The following is a 13383-nucleotide window of genomic DNA, read 5'->3' on the forward strand; positions in this document are numbered from 1 at the left end:
CAAGTATCTCACCAAAAAAGATATGCAGGTGGCAAATGAGCATACAAAGAGATGCTTACCATTATAGTTTACTATGGACCTACAAATTAAAAGGATAGTGAGATACCACTACTCACCTATAAATTAGAATGGCTAAAATCCAAAACACTGACAAATGATGAGGACGACGTGGAGCAACAAAAGCTCTCATTCATTCCTGGTGGGAATGCAAAATGCTGCAGCCACTTTAGAAAACAGTTTGGCAGTTTTTTCAAAACTCAACATATTCTTACAATACAATCAGCAACTGCTGTTTTGGATATTTAGCCAAATGAATAGATAATTTATGTCCACACAAAAACCTGTACATTAGTGTCTATATAGCTTTATTTGTAACTGTCAAAACACAGAAATGATCAAGATGTCCTTCAATAAACAAAATAATAAACAAATGAAGGCAAGCCCATACAATGCAATATTACTTTGCAATGAAATGAAATAAGCTACCAAGCTACTAAAAATGTGCAGGAACATTAGTACATATTGTTAAGTGAAATAAGCCAATCTGAAAAGGCTATGTACTGTATGATTACAATTACGTGACAACCTGGAAAAGGCAAAACTATGAGGACAGTCAAAATATCAGCATTTGTCACGGGCTTGTGCAGAGGGAGGGGAGGGGAGAATGAACAGGTGGAGCCCTGGATTTTTAGGGCAGTGAAACTATTCTGTATGATACTATAATGGTGGGTACATGTCATTAATACATTTGACAAAACCAATAGAATATACACCACCAAGAATGAACCCTAATATGAACTACAAACTTTAGTTAATGATGATGTATCAATATTGGCTCATCAGTTGAAACAAATATGCCACAGTAATGCAAGATGTTAATAATAGGGAAAATTGTATAGGGGAGTGAAGTTGGGAGTGAAGGGGCCTATGGGAACTCAATGTACTGTCTCTTCAATTTTCTCTAAACCTAAAATTACTCTAAAAATGAAGTCTATTAATTTTAATATATATAACTTTAATATATATTAAATTTAATATATATATATAAAACTGGCACAAGACAGGGATGCCCTCTCTCACCACTCCTATTCAACATAGTGTTGAAAGTTCTGGCTAGGGCAATCAGGCAAGAGAAAGAAATAAAGGGTATTCAGTTAGGAAAAGAAGAAGTCAAATTGTCCCTGTTTGCAGATGACATGATTGTATATTTAGAAAACCCCATTGTCTCAGCCCAAAATCTCCTTAAGCTGATAAGCAACTTCAGCAAAGTCTCAGGATACAAAATTAATGTGCAAAAATCACAAGCATTCTTATACACCAGTAACAGACAAACAGAGAGCCAAATCATGAATGAACTTCCATTCACAATTGCTTCAAAGAGAATCAAATACCTAGGAATCCAACTTACAAGGGATGTAAAGGACCTCTTCAAGGAGAACTACAAACCACTGCTCAGTGAAATAAAAGAGGACACAAACAAATGGAAGAACATACCATGCTCATGGATAGGAAGAATCAATATCGTGAAAATGGCCATACTGCCCAAGGTAATTTATAGATTCAATGCCATCCCCATCAAGCTACCAATGAGTTTCTTCACAGAATTGGAAAAAACTGCTTTAAAGTTCATATGGAACCAAAAAAGAGCCCGCATCTCCAAGACAATCCTAAGTCAAAAGAACAAAGCTGGAGGCATCACGCTACCTGACTTCAAACTATACTACAAGGCTACAGTAACCAAAACAGCATGGTACTGGTACCAAAACAGAGATATAGACCAATGGAACAGAACAGAGTCCTCAGAAATAATACCACACATCTACAGCCATCTGATCTTTGACAAACCTGAGAGAAACAAGAAATGGGGAAAGGATTCCCTATTTAATAAATGGTGCTGGGAAAATTGGCTAGCCATAAGTAGAAAGCTGAAACTGGATCCTTTCCTTACTCCTTATACGAAAATTAATTCAAGATGGATTAGAGACTTAAATGTTAGACCTAATACCATAAAAATCCTAGAGGAAAACCTAGGTAGTACCATTCAGGACATAGGCATGGGCAAAGACTTCATGTCTAAAACACCAAAAGCAACGGCAACAAAAGCCAAAATTGACAAATGGGATCTCATTAAACTAAAGAGCTTCTGCACAGCAAAAGAAACTACCATCAGAGTGAACAGGCAACCTACAGAATGGGAGAAAATTTTTGCAATCTACTCATCTGACAAAGGGCTAATATCCAGAACCTACAAAGAACTCAAACAAATTTACAAGAAAAAAACAAACAACCCCATCAAAAAGTGGGCAAAGGATATGAATAGACATTTCTCAAAAGAAGACATTCATACAGCCAACAAACACATGAAAAAATGCTCATCATCACTGGCCATCAGAGAAATGCAAATCAAAACCACAATGAGATACCATCTCACACCAGTTAGAATGGCGATCATTAAAAAGTCAGGAAACAACAGGTGCTGGAGAGGATGTGGAGAAATAGGAACACTTTTACACTGTTGGTGGGATTGTAAACTAGTTCAACCATTATGGAAAACAGTATGGCGATTCCTCAAGGATCTAGAACTAGATGTACCATATGACCCAGCCATCCCATTACTGGGGATATACCCAAAGGATTATAAATTATGCTGCTATAAAGACACATGCACACGTATGTTTATTGCAGCACTATTCACAATAGCAAAGACTTGGAATCAACCCAAATGTCCATCAGTGACAGATTGGATTAAGAAAATGTGGCACATATACACCATGGAATACTATGCAGCCATCAAAAAGGATGAGTTTGTGTCCTTTGTAGGGACATGGATGCAGCTGGAATCCATCATTCTTAGCAAACTATCACAAGAACAGAAAACCAAACACCGCATGTTCTCACTCATAGGTGGGAACTGAACAATGAGATCACTTGGACTCGGGAAGGGGAACATCACACACCGGGGCCTATCATGGGGAGGGGGGAGGGGGGAGGGATTGCATTGGGAGTTATACCTGATGTAAATGACGAGTTGATGGGTGCAGCACACCAACAAGGCACAAGTATACATATGTAAAAAACCTGCACGTTATGCACATGTACCCTACAACTTACAGTATAATAATAATAAATAAATTTAAAAAAAAATAAAAAAAATAAAAATAAAAATAAAAATAAAAAAAAATAAAAAAAATAAAAAATAAAAAAAAAAATAAATAAATATTAGTTTCCCACACTTGAAAAAAAAAAAAAAATAAAAAAAATAAAAAATAAATTAGATGTTGTTATATATAATATAATTATATAATTATATAATTTTATATATATATATAATTAATGAATAAAAATTTAAAAATGATACCTTGGCTGAATGGTTTTATAGGGCACTCTTTTTGAATTTAGGTGTTAAGGGCAGCTAACACCTAAATTATCCAGATAATGCAAGAATATTTTCAAGAAGCCAAAGATCCCAAATTCCTTTGAAAAAAATACCAAAACCAAATGGAAATTACACCCCAAAAGAAAGCCACAACCTAGCCTTACTTAAAAATGAAAATGCAAACATCTAATACAATTTTAGCAAAGAAAATACAGCCATGTATTAAAAGAAAAAAATTATATGTTTAACATTTTATTCTAAAATTTTTAGAAAGGGCCAATATTTGGAAATTTATTAAGGGGAATTCCACATCAAATATTTTCAGAAAATAAACTCTTGGCGATTCACCATACACATTAACATATCAACAATTTTGCAGTCCTATAGTACAGCAACCTGGTTTTGGTTTAAACCAGTTTCCCCAAACATATTTGACAAGGGAACATGCTGTTACTTTTAAGTTTTATCCACTAACATCCCATAAAATACACTGCTCAATGCAGACATGCTTCTCTCCTTCAAGTTGCATAAGGGGCTGTAGCAGGCTGACTCATGGTCCCAAGATGCCCATGTCCTAATCCCTGCAACCTGTGAATATGTTATCTTACATGGCAAAGGGGAATTAAGGTTGTTAATCAGCTGACTTCAGATAAGGCAATTATCCTGAATTAACTAGAAGCGCTCAATGTCATCACAAGGGCTTAAAAATGGAACAGGGAGGCAGAAGAGAGAATCAGAGAAAGAGATATGAAGATAGAAACAGGTCAGAATGATGTGAGAATGACTTGACCTGCCCTTGCTGGCAATGCAGATGGAAGAAGGGGCCATGATCCAAGCAACGTGAGCAGACTCTAGAAAATGAAAAAGACAAGAAAGGGATTTCTTGAGAACCCTTTAGAGCCTCTTCTAAAGATTCCAGGAAGGAATGCATCCCTGCTGACACCTTGATTTCAGCCTGTTGAGATCTGTGTTGGGCTTCAGAAGTGTAAGATAATAAATTGGTGTTGCTTTAGCCACTGAGGTTGGGGTATTTGTTACAGCAGCAACAGGAAACTAATATACAGACTGTCTGTTTCAATACTTCCTTAAAAAAAACCCCTTGCTTATTTTTGGTCTTCTACAATTAAACTTGTGAAATAAACATACTGAAGGGAAAGTGAGTTGGAATTAGTACCAAGTCAAAATTTTATAGCATTTTTACAGTATAATTGTCAGGTTCATTATTGTGGCTGTGGTGCAGTAGGAATAATATGGAACTTGCAGTTTTAATGTTTGTGTAATCTTGAGAACACCTTTTTTTCAGGTTGTTTGTTTTTTTATGCTATCTAATGGAGTTATTGTGAGAACTCAGAGTCACTATTTGACAGTACTTGAAAGCAGGGCTTTAGGGTGACTTGCAGGGTTTGAAACCTGGCTGTGGTCCTTGCTGGCTGTGTCATTTTGGGGAATTTATCTCCTGCTTACCCTGCCTATCTTACCCCACTCCATTTCTTATTTCCTTTCCTTTTTCATGCAAATTTTGCCAGGTAATACACTCATATGTGTTAAAAACCAATAAATTTATTATAAAATTTCAAACAGTGACACATCTTTGTCTTAACTTTATCATATATCTGCCTGGTTCCCCCATCACCCCGTCTCTGTGACATGCACCCATAGGTACCCACTGTTCTTAGTTTCTTACGTATATTCCAGACTTATGAAATTGAAGACAAAAAATAGAAATTCATATTTTACATAAAAGGTGTATACATTTTATACATTATATACATCGTATTGCACTTTTCTTTTTTTACTTAAAAATTTATCCTGAAGACCATTCTCTATGTGCACGTGGAAGGCCCCTTTATTGTTTTTATTTTTCCCAGTTGTATGATATAGCTATATGCATATATTATAATTTATTTAACCTATTTATGAACACAGTACTGTTTCCAGTCTCCTCTATTACAAACAGCATGGAGGTAAATGGTCTTATACATAAGTAATTTTACATGTTTGTAAGTATCAGTAGGAAAATATCCCAGAAGTGGGATTGTTAAGTTAAAGGGTTTATACATTTGTAATTGGCAGATGTGAGTAAGTTTCTCACCTTCTCTTAGCTGTAGTTTCCTCATTTATAATTTACAGATAATCATAAACATACTTCATGAAGTGGTTTTGAGGATCTAATGACGTATCATGTAAAGCACTTAGCATTAAACACATTTTAACTTCTATTAATATCACTATAATATTATATCATGTTATAAATTGCAAAGTGCTAAGCATAGTACTTTAAATATAGAATATTAATGTTATCAAATTCTGTAAGTGCTAACTTGGGGATAGCACATGCAATCATATTTTAATAACTCACCTAATAGGTAGTAGTTCCTTGCAGTTAGCATATTTATATGTTAGTTTTGCTACTAATTTGTTTAAAATGTTCTTTTCCTTTAAAATATGCTAAAGACTTTCCCAATTATCCAAATTATGACAAATTGAGTAACAGTTAACTGCTCCAATGGCAAGTTACCCTTCTCTATTAAAATAACTTAAGCTGCATTTTAGCTAAAACAGCCCAAGTTGAAAGTTGTCCAAAGGTGTTATAAGAAATAATGTATCCCAATATGTTATTGGATGATTTTTATGAACATTAGAGGGGTTGGAAGATGTGTACCCTATTCTAAAAAGGATAAATAGTCCAATTGGAAAAAAGTCTCAACTCAAATAATTTAACTCTCTCATTATGAAGATTTCCATGAAATAATTGAAGAGTTGTTAGAATTCATATGAGCTGTACACCTTATACATTTCAACATATTTATTATGTAGGAGGTGTCTATTATATATTTATTATTGTTATATGCACAAAGATTAATATTTGCCGTTTGCTATCCATATGTAGGATAATTTTACAGGCCACAAGTTAGATAAAATCACACACAAAAAATAATAAATGTCTAGCTGTAATTAGCACCTTACAAAACTTTCAATTTGAATGTCATATAAAGAAACTATGGGATTTTGAAATATAATAGGTCAGGATTTAAGAGCCTCTTTGATTTTCAGCTTTGATTGCAAAGAAAGGAAATAAACAGTATTGGTAGGATATGAGGGCGTCTTTTGGAGCTCAAGGGCAAGAATTACAGTTGGTTTTCACGAGGGGCTGTAAACAGTTTAGTTCATAGCTCCATTCTACAGATTTGATGGGTCCTGCTCTCTGCTTCCTTGACTAGCTTTTTTTTCAATCTAATGGGTTTTAACTGGATTTGTACTTTGAAATAATTGCTACTCCAAAAGGGTAGCTCCGTAGCTACCTTGAGCTTCTTCTAAAAGTTCCAGGAAAAAAAACTTTAAAAAATTCAGGACAAAACAGAATTGTATAGTGAAAAGAATATTGGACCAGAGAGTAGTCAGCAATCCGGGATTCCAGCCTATCTCAACCATGATCTTGCTATGTGAGTAGGAAAAAATCCATGTAAGTACTCTCTTAGTTTTCTTTGTTCTACCCATTTGCAGGCACATTTATCCCCCAAATCTATGTCAAATATGCCTGTGTTCTCTCTTGCTAGTACTGGAACCTTAGACTGGTCTATTGCAATTGCAGCTCATTTTCTCTCTCCAGCCTGAGCTCACTACTGGAACAGTACAGTCAATACAGGGGAGAATGAAAATTCAAGCATGTATGCATTTTTTAATCCAAATAATAAGCTTTATGATGATACCTTGGATAGAAATGTGTAATATAGCAGAAGGAAAACGGTAGGTGGTGAGTTGGAACATTCACTTTTACACATATTGAAGTCAAATTTCTTGTGTAAAACCTAGTTGACTTGTCTAAGACTCAGCAAGGCGGTCTTGGCTACAGCTATAGATTTGGAAACCAACGGAAAGTAGGTGGTGGTAAATCCACAGGGGAGAATGAAATACCTAGGGAGAGTATATACTGAGAGGAGAAAATTCAAGCAAATAATTTCATAAGTGTGTTATATATCCCATCCCCTTACCCCTGACAGTGCCCCCCATAAAAAAACCTCAATCAAACAAACAAAAACAGAGCGTGGCACAGCTGTTTCCATGCAGTTGGTTTATTTTGAGAAGTGTTCTCAAAGAACAAGAGTGGGGCATTGTTGGAGTGGAAGGAAAGGAGGAAAAGTTAAGTAAAGGTGATTATCAAGCTGTTCACTATTGTGGACAACTGGAGTGGACCCCTTAGAGATTCACAGAGGAGCCATGAGGAATGCACCTCAGAGGGGAGGTTTATCTTCCCACCAGCTTCTGTGCCTCATTGGATAAGGATGGTCTTGTGGGGTGTCAACTCCCTCATACTTTCAGGTTTTCTAGAGACAGAATGACTGAAAGTTTCCTGCAGGCATCCTATACAATGATGGCAGAGAGCCCTGGACTTCCCTTTTGTTTGTCCATTCATTCATTTTATTGTTTTTCATTGAATATACACTTATTTTAAATGTGTGCCAGACACTAGGAAGTGGTTAAAGGCTAGAGCTCTTTCTTTGATATCCAATAAGGATGGGTCAACACAGGTATGGAGAAATCAAGAGGAGGTGGAAGAAGCAGAGAGCTTCACATCTGGTGGCCATTAACCCAACTTTTATAGGCACACATACCCTAAATATCCTTTCCATTTCACCATCCACTCTTAATTACTTTCAGTTATTCCTATTGAGGTCAGGGGAGGGGGTGGGAGGAGCGAATTTTAAAAGGGGTTTGGCTATTACCAGCTGTTTTCTTGGAGTGATTAACAAGTCTCTTCCATCTTTGTTATAGTCTGCCTCTGTGTTCCCTGGACACCTCCATTCCAGTGCAAGATTCCCATGGTTGAATTCATGTAAGTAAAATAAATATTTGGTGGAACTTGACTGGAGTAACTATTATTTATTGGCCTTTTGCTGTGTCTCAGGCTATTGTTATTCTTGTTGTAAGTGCCTTACTTGGAACATTTCATTTACTTTTTTCAAAAACCCCATGAAGAAGGTCAATTTGCTGAACCTGCCCACAGCCTCTGTAAGGACATGCAGGATAAACCTCATGCTCAATCCTTCACCATGAAAGATGTGACCAAAGTCCAGGTTATGTGTCCCACAGGATAATTAGAGGCAATTGTCGTAGAAGGAGAGCCTGGGCAGAAGAGCCTATAGATTCAGGTCAGTGGCTGGTGGCCAGGTCAAGCCATTTTTAAGAAGTGGCTGGTGGGTGAGAGATAGAGGAGGCCAAGAAGCAGAAATGGGAGAGGCCACCCTGAGAGATGGCGGGAGATTCTTCTGTTACTGAGAATTTTCATGTCTATAAAACCTGCATGCCCCTATGGCTTTTGTGCTCCAAATGGTTCTCTTTTTTTATTTTTTATTTTTTTATTTTTATTTTTTTGAGATGGAGTCTCACTGTGACACCCAGGCTGGAGTGCAGTGGTGCGATCTTGGCTCACTGCAAGCTCTGCCTCCCGGGTTCACGCCATTCTCCTGCCTCAGCCTCCTGAGTAGCTGGGACTACAGGGGCCCACCACCAAGCCCGGGCTAATATTTTGTGTTTTTAGTAGAGATGGGGTTTCACTGTGTTAGCCAGGATGGTCTCGATCTCCTGACCTCGTGATCTGCCCACCTCGGCCTCCCAAAGTGCTGGGATTACAGGCGTGAGTCACCGCACCTGGCCCAAATGTTTCTTTTACATACATTCCATCTTTCATCTGAGCTAGCTTGAGAGACTTGCTGTTCTTTCCAGCCTTGATTAGAACCCAAGCCTGTATTATCAGAACTCCAGCAGCATTCATCATGTTTAATCTATATTGTCAGGAGAGAGAGAGTTTTGTCTAATGGGAATGGCTAGTAGTTAGAGATCAGGTGACGTGTTTTATTTACAGTACTACCCTTTACTTATCTTGTGTCCTTGGGCAAAAACACCCTTTTGGGTTTCTGTTTCCTGATCTATGAAGTGGGGATAAAATTGCTTACCATATCTCTTTTATACAAGGAGGATATATAAAAATAATACAAATTAAAGTGACTTAAAAGTTTACAAAGCAATATATAAATGCAAATCATCATTATTATATGTGACCAAATAAAAATATATTCATCATACAGCCTTTCACACTAGTAACATTTCTAAGAGCTGATCTAGCACTTGAGTTTCAGCAAAAGTTGTCAGATGTGCTCCTTCCTTATTCTAAGGAAACGATAGAAAAAATGTCTGAGTAGGCATACCTGCCATATGCATGCATATGTATTTCATACATGCTTTTTCACTGGAGCAATGCAAATAAAATCAGTGTTACTAATCCTTCCAGCTGGGTGAGAGTTTATTTTAAAGTCTAAACATTCATATGTTTACTGGTACGAATATTTTTAGGATACTCCACACAAGCCTGCTTAGTAGAAAAAAAATTTCAAGTGCCTTCTTGGACAGACGGTGTTCACTTTATTAAGATTTCAATATTTGGGAAGTTATAAATTTAGTGTTTTATGAATCCAACAAACAGAAATCTTAATACAAAAGTGCTCCAAATCTTCATCTGTCCCTTACTGAAAATTAGTAAATTGTGCAGGCATGAGCTTTCTGTTACTAGAGATGTTTGAGCTGTGGCTGAACAATCATCTAGCAGAGATAGTTAATGCTTGGGGGAGGAGCAGAAGATGGTCTTGATTCCTATTGAAGGTCATGACCACCTTACATTCTGGAATCAGACTGCATTTGCTGGAGACTTACTATAATACCTGTTGGAAATAATGCTGAGCCTGGAAGGAGTCTATTATCTAGAACAGGGTCAGCAAACTATGGCTATGGGTCCCATCTGGCCTCTCACCTGATTTTGCAAGTGAAGTTTTATTAGAATGCAGCCATGCCCATTCATTTAGTTATTGTCTAGGGTTGCTTTTGCCCTACAGCAGCAGAGCTGATTAGTTATGACAGAGACCATTTGATGTGCAAAGCCTAAAATATTTACTATCTGACCTTTGATAGAAAAAGTTTGCCAATTTCTATAAGAAGCAGATGGCAAAGTTTACTGCATATTTCTCAGAAAGTGCATCTTTACCTACTGGGGTTATAAGGTGTATTTGAACTTCTGTATCTATTTATTTTTGTCACGTTTATTTTTAATTTCAGCCAATTCTATGCACTAATTTCTTCATCTCTAGGATAGTGATATTACGACACTTGATCTTACCCAAAAAGCACAGAAGCAGTGAGAGTGGTGATATTATTAATATTCACTTCACTGAGTGGTTGTGAAGATTAAAAGGGAATATTTTACATAGCGTGAACCTGAACTCCTAACCACTACACTGTACTACGCTGGAACCATATAGAGGCAGATGGGGGTGGATGAGGGTTAGGGATGTCAAGGAAGTTTTGTTGTGGAGGGTGTGACTAGAATTATATTTTTGAAGAGAAGGTGAGGACTCAGATGATAGTGGAGACACTGTTATCGCAGTTATAGGGAGGCCGGCTAAGCTGACCTCTGATCTTCCCAGCAAGGAAGTCATCACACCCTTACCCAACCCCCCTGTCATGTTTTAAAAGGCCAGAGAGATTTTTGCCTGCTAATTATTCACTTGACCCAGAGAAGTAAGTGCTTCTCTACTTTCAATCTGTGCTTTCTATCACTAAGATAAACTAGTAATGATTTGCCAATAAGATGCAATTACAGTGCCTGCTGAGGTCAATATTCAATCAGTGGTTCCATTCTGAATGCTGCTTTGATCAGTTGGTCAAAAATTTCCTTTCTTTAGATGCTTTGTAAACTATGATTGATTGAGAGGTTTGGGGGTTTAAGATTGGAATGTGGTTTCATTTTTAATCCAACTTGTGAGCCACACTTCAAACTCTGGTCAAATGTGATAGTCTCCCTTGGGAAGCTCCTGCCTACCCTGAGACCAGAGTGGGTACTTCTTCCTATTCCTCCCATCATCTCCTGCCTTTCTACCAATACAGGTCAGACTCTAAAGAATAGCAAATAAAGTAGACTATTCTGAAGGTTTTGTAGAAAAATCAGCAAGTCATGTTGATCACTCTCCAGCAAAAACAGCATTTTTTTTTTTTTGGTTTTTCAATTCTTTTCTAGTTTCTCCTTATCTGCTTGGTCACCTTTTTCTCCCTTCTCTTTTCCGCATACAGGCTTTTAGACTTTCCTCTGTAAGTTAGAACGACTCAGCTTCTCCCTCACTTTGGAAATCTTACTCTGAATAGCAAAGTCCTTGTAGATAACTGAACAAAACCATTGACTGTTCCTCAGACACACTTTTTGGGAACACCAGCCCAGATCACCACACCTGATCTGCTGATTTGTAGAAATATAGCAAAATTTGAATGAGAATAAATCTAAGTAAAATTTTGGCACTTCATTCCAGAAACCAAAAATAATGGTACCTCATTGCATCTTGGTGTTCTACTGTATCATAATTAAAGTAGAATGCCTGAGTTTTTGTGGGCTCCTCTTTCTCTCTCTCTCTTTCCTGATCTCCCTAATTCATCTGAAAGTCTAATTTTAGTTCAAGGATAGAATTTCATCTTTGTTTTGATATGGATTCACATTTACTTAGGATTTATAATCAGAGGCTTTAAGTAGCTGGTGGTAGCCCTTCTGTGTTGCTAAGATTTTATTATTTTATGTATAAAATTTAAATCTTTAATCCTCCTGCATTTTATTTTGGTAATGTAGCAACATATCTTAAATTTAAGATATATCCATAGCTTTTGTTGCAGAAATCTCTCTTATAGGAATCTATCCTAATGAAACAACAGCTGGACTTTAATAAACAAGGATGTTTATCACATTATTTGTCAAGGCAAATACAAAAAAAAAAAAAAAAAAAACAACACATGGATGTACATTAATGAGGGAGCTACTGAATAAAGTCTGGTATAATCCTCTTATGGAACATTAAATGTTTCCTAAAACGGATAAGCCTCTCTCTATTGACCCAGAGGACTGTTGATACTGCATTGTCATGTGAGAAAGGCATCAAATGACAATAACAACTCCAAATCCCTTATATCATTTTTTTTTTTAATGTAAAAAGATATGGCTGAGAGTGGTGGCTCATGCCTGTAATCCCAGCACTTTGGGATTTACTTGAGGTCAGGAGTTCGAGACCAGCCTGGCCATCACGGTGAAACCCCATCTCCACTAAAACCACAAAAATTATCTGGGCACAGTGGATGGCACCTGTAATCCCAGCCACTCAGGAGACTGAGGCAGGAGAATCGATTGAACCCGGAGGAGCGGAAGTTGCAACAAGCTGAGATCCTGCCATTGCACTCCAGCCTGGGTGACAGAGTGAAACTCTGCCTCAATAAAACAAAACAAAACAAAACAAAAAAACAAAAAGTTTAAGTAGAAAGACACCAGACTGCTATATTAGTTACTCTTGTTGGGGGTAGAAGTATGAGTAACATTTTCTTTACATGGTTTTATATTATTTCACTGGTTTTAAAGATTGTGGTAGACACATGTTAATTTTGTAACTTGACAAAAAATTTCATCTGACAAAAAGATTTTAAAAAATAAAACAAGTAGACAAGTAAAACTATTATTTCTCTATTTGAAAACTGTGGTGTCAGATATTTTGGGAGTTGCATATATGTACAGAGAACAGTCTGTTGTAGTGTTCTGCTCATAGTCAATTTGGGCGAGAGCTGGGATACTTCAGGGAAGGGAGAGACTCTTAGGTCCAAATTGGAAGAGGAGAATCCTAGAGTTATTCGTCTTGGATTGTGGTGACTTTACCTCTATTTCTCCTGAGATAGATTCTCCATTTCCCCGGTGACTCACCTGTCACTTAATCCACTGAGGGTTACGATGGCTCTAACCCAGAAGTTTTGTGACAAATTTTTAACCTCTCTTCTTTCTGCTGCCTTCTGAATTTGAGTTATTGCTATACTTTTTAGAGATTAATAAAAGGACTAGACTTGGTGGGTCCATAACACAGGTTTGAGTTAAGTGTTCTGGTACCATCTATGTGACCTTGCATAAATAACTACTAATCTTAGATTTGTCAGCTACG

At 37.0% G+C, this 13383-nt stretch overlaps 1 non-coding gene across 1 annotated transcript in view; it reads left to right on the forward strand.

Moving 5' to 3' along the window:
* The window catches only part of LOC101005024, a 66235-nt gene that overhangs the window by 22263 nt on the left and 30589 nt on the right, over positions 1-13383 (forward strand). The window contains exon 2 of the transcript XR_002519233.2: positions 8150-8210. This is a non-coding gene — a transcript (uncharacterized LOC101005024). The remainder of the gene's footprint in view (positions 1-8149; positions 8211-13383) is intronic.

Source organism: Papio anubis, chromosome 18 (assembly GCF_008728515.1).
Source record: "Papio anubis isolate 15944 chromosome 18, Panubis1.0, whole genome shotgun sequence".
NCBI lineage: Eukaryota > Metazoa > Chordata > Mammalia > Primates > Cercopithecidae > Papio > Papio anubis.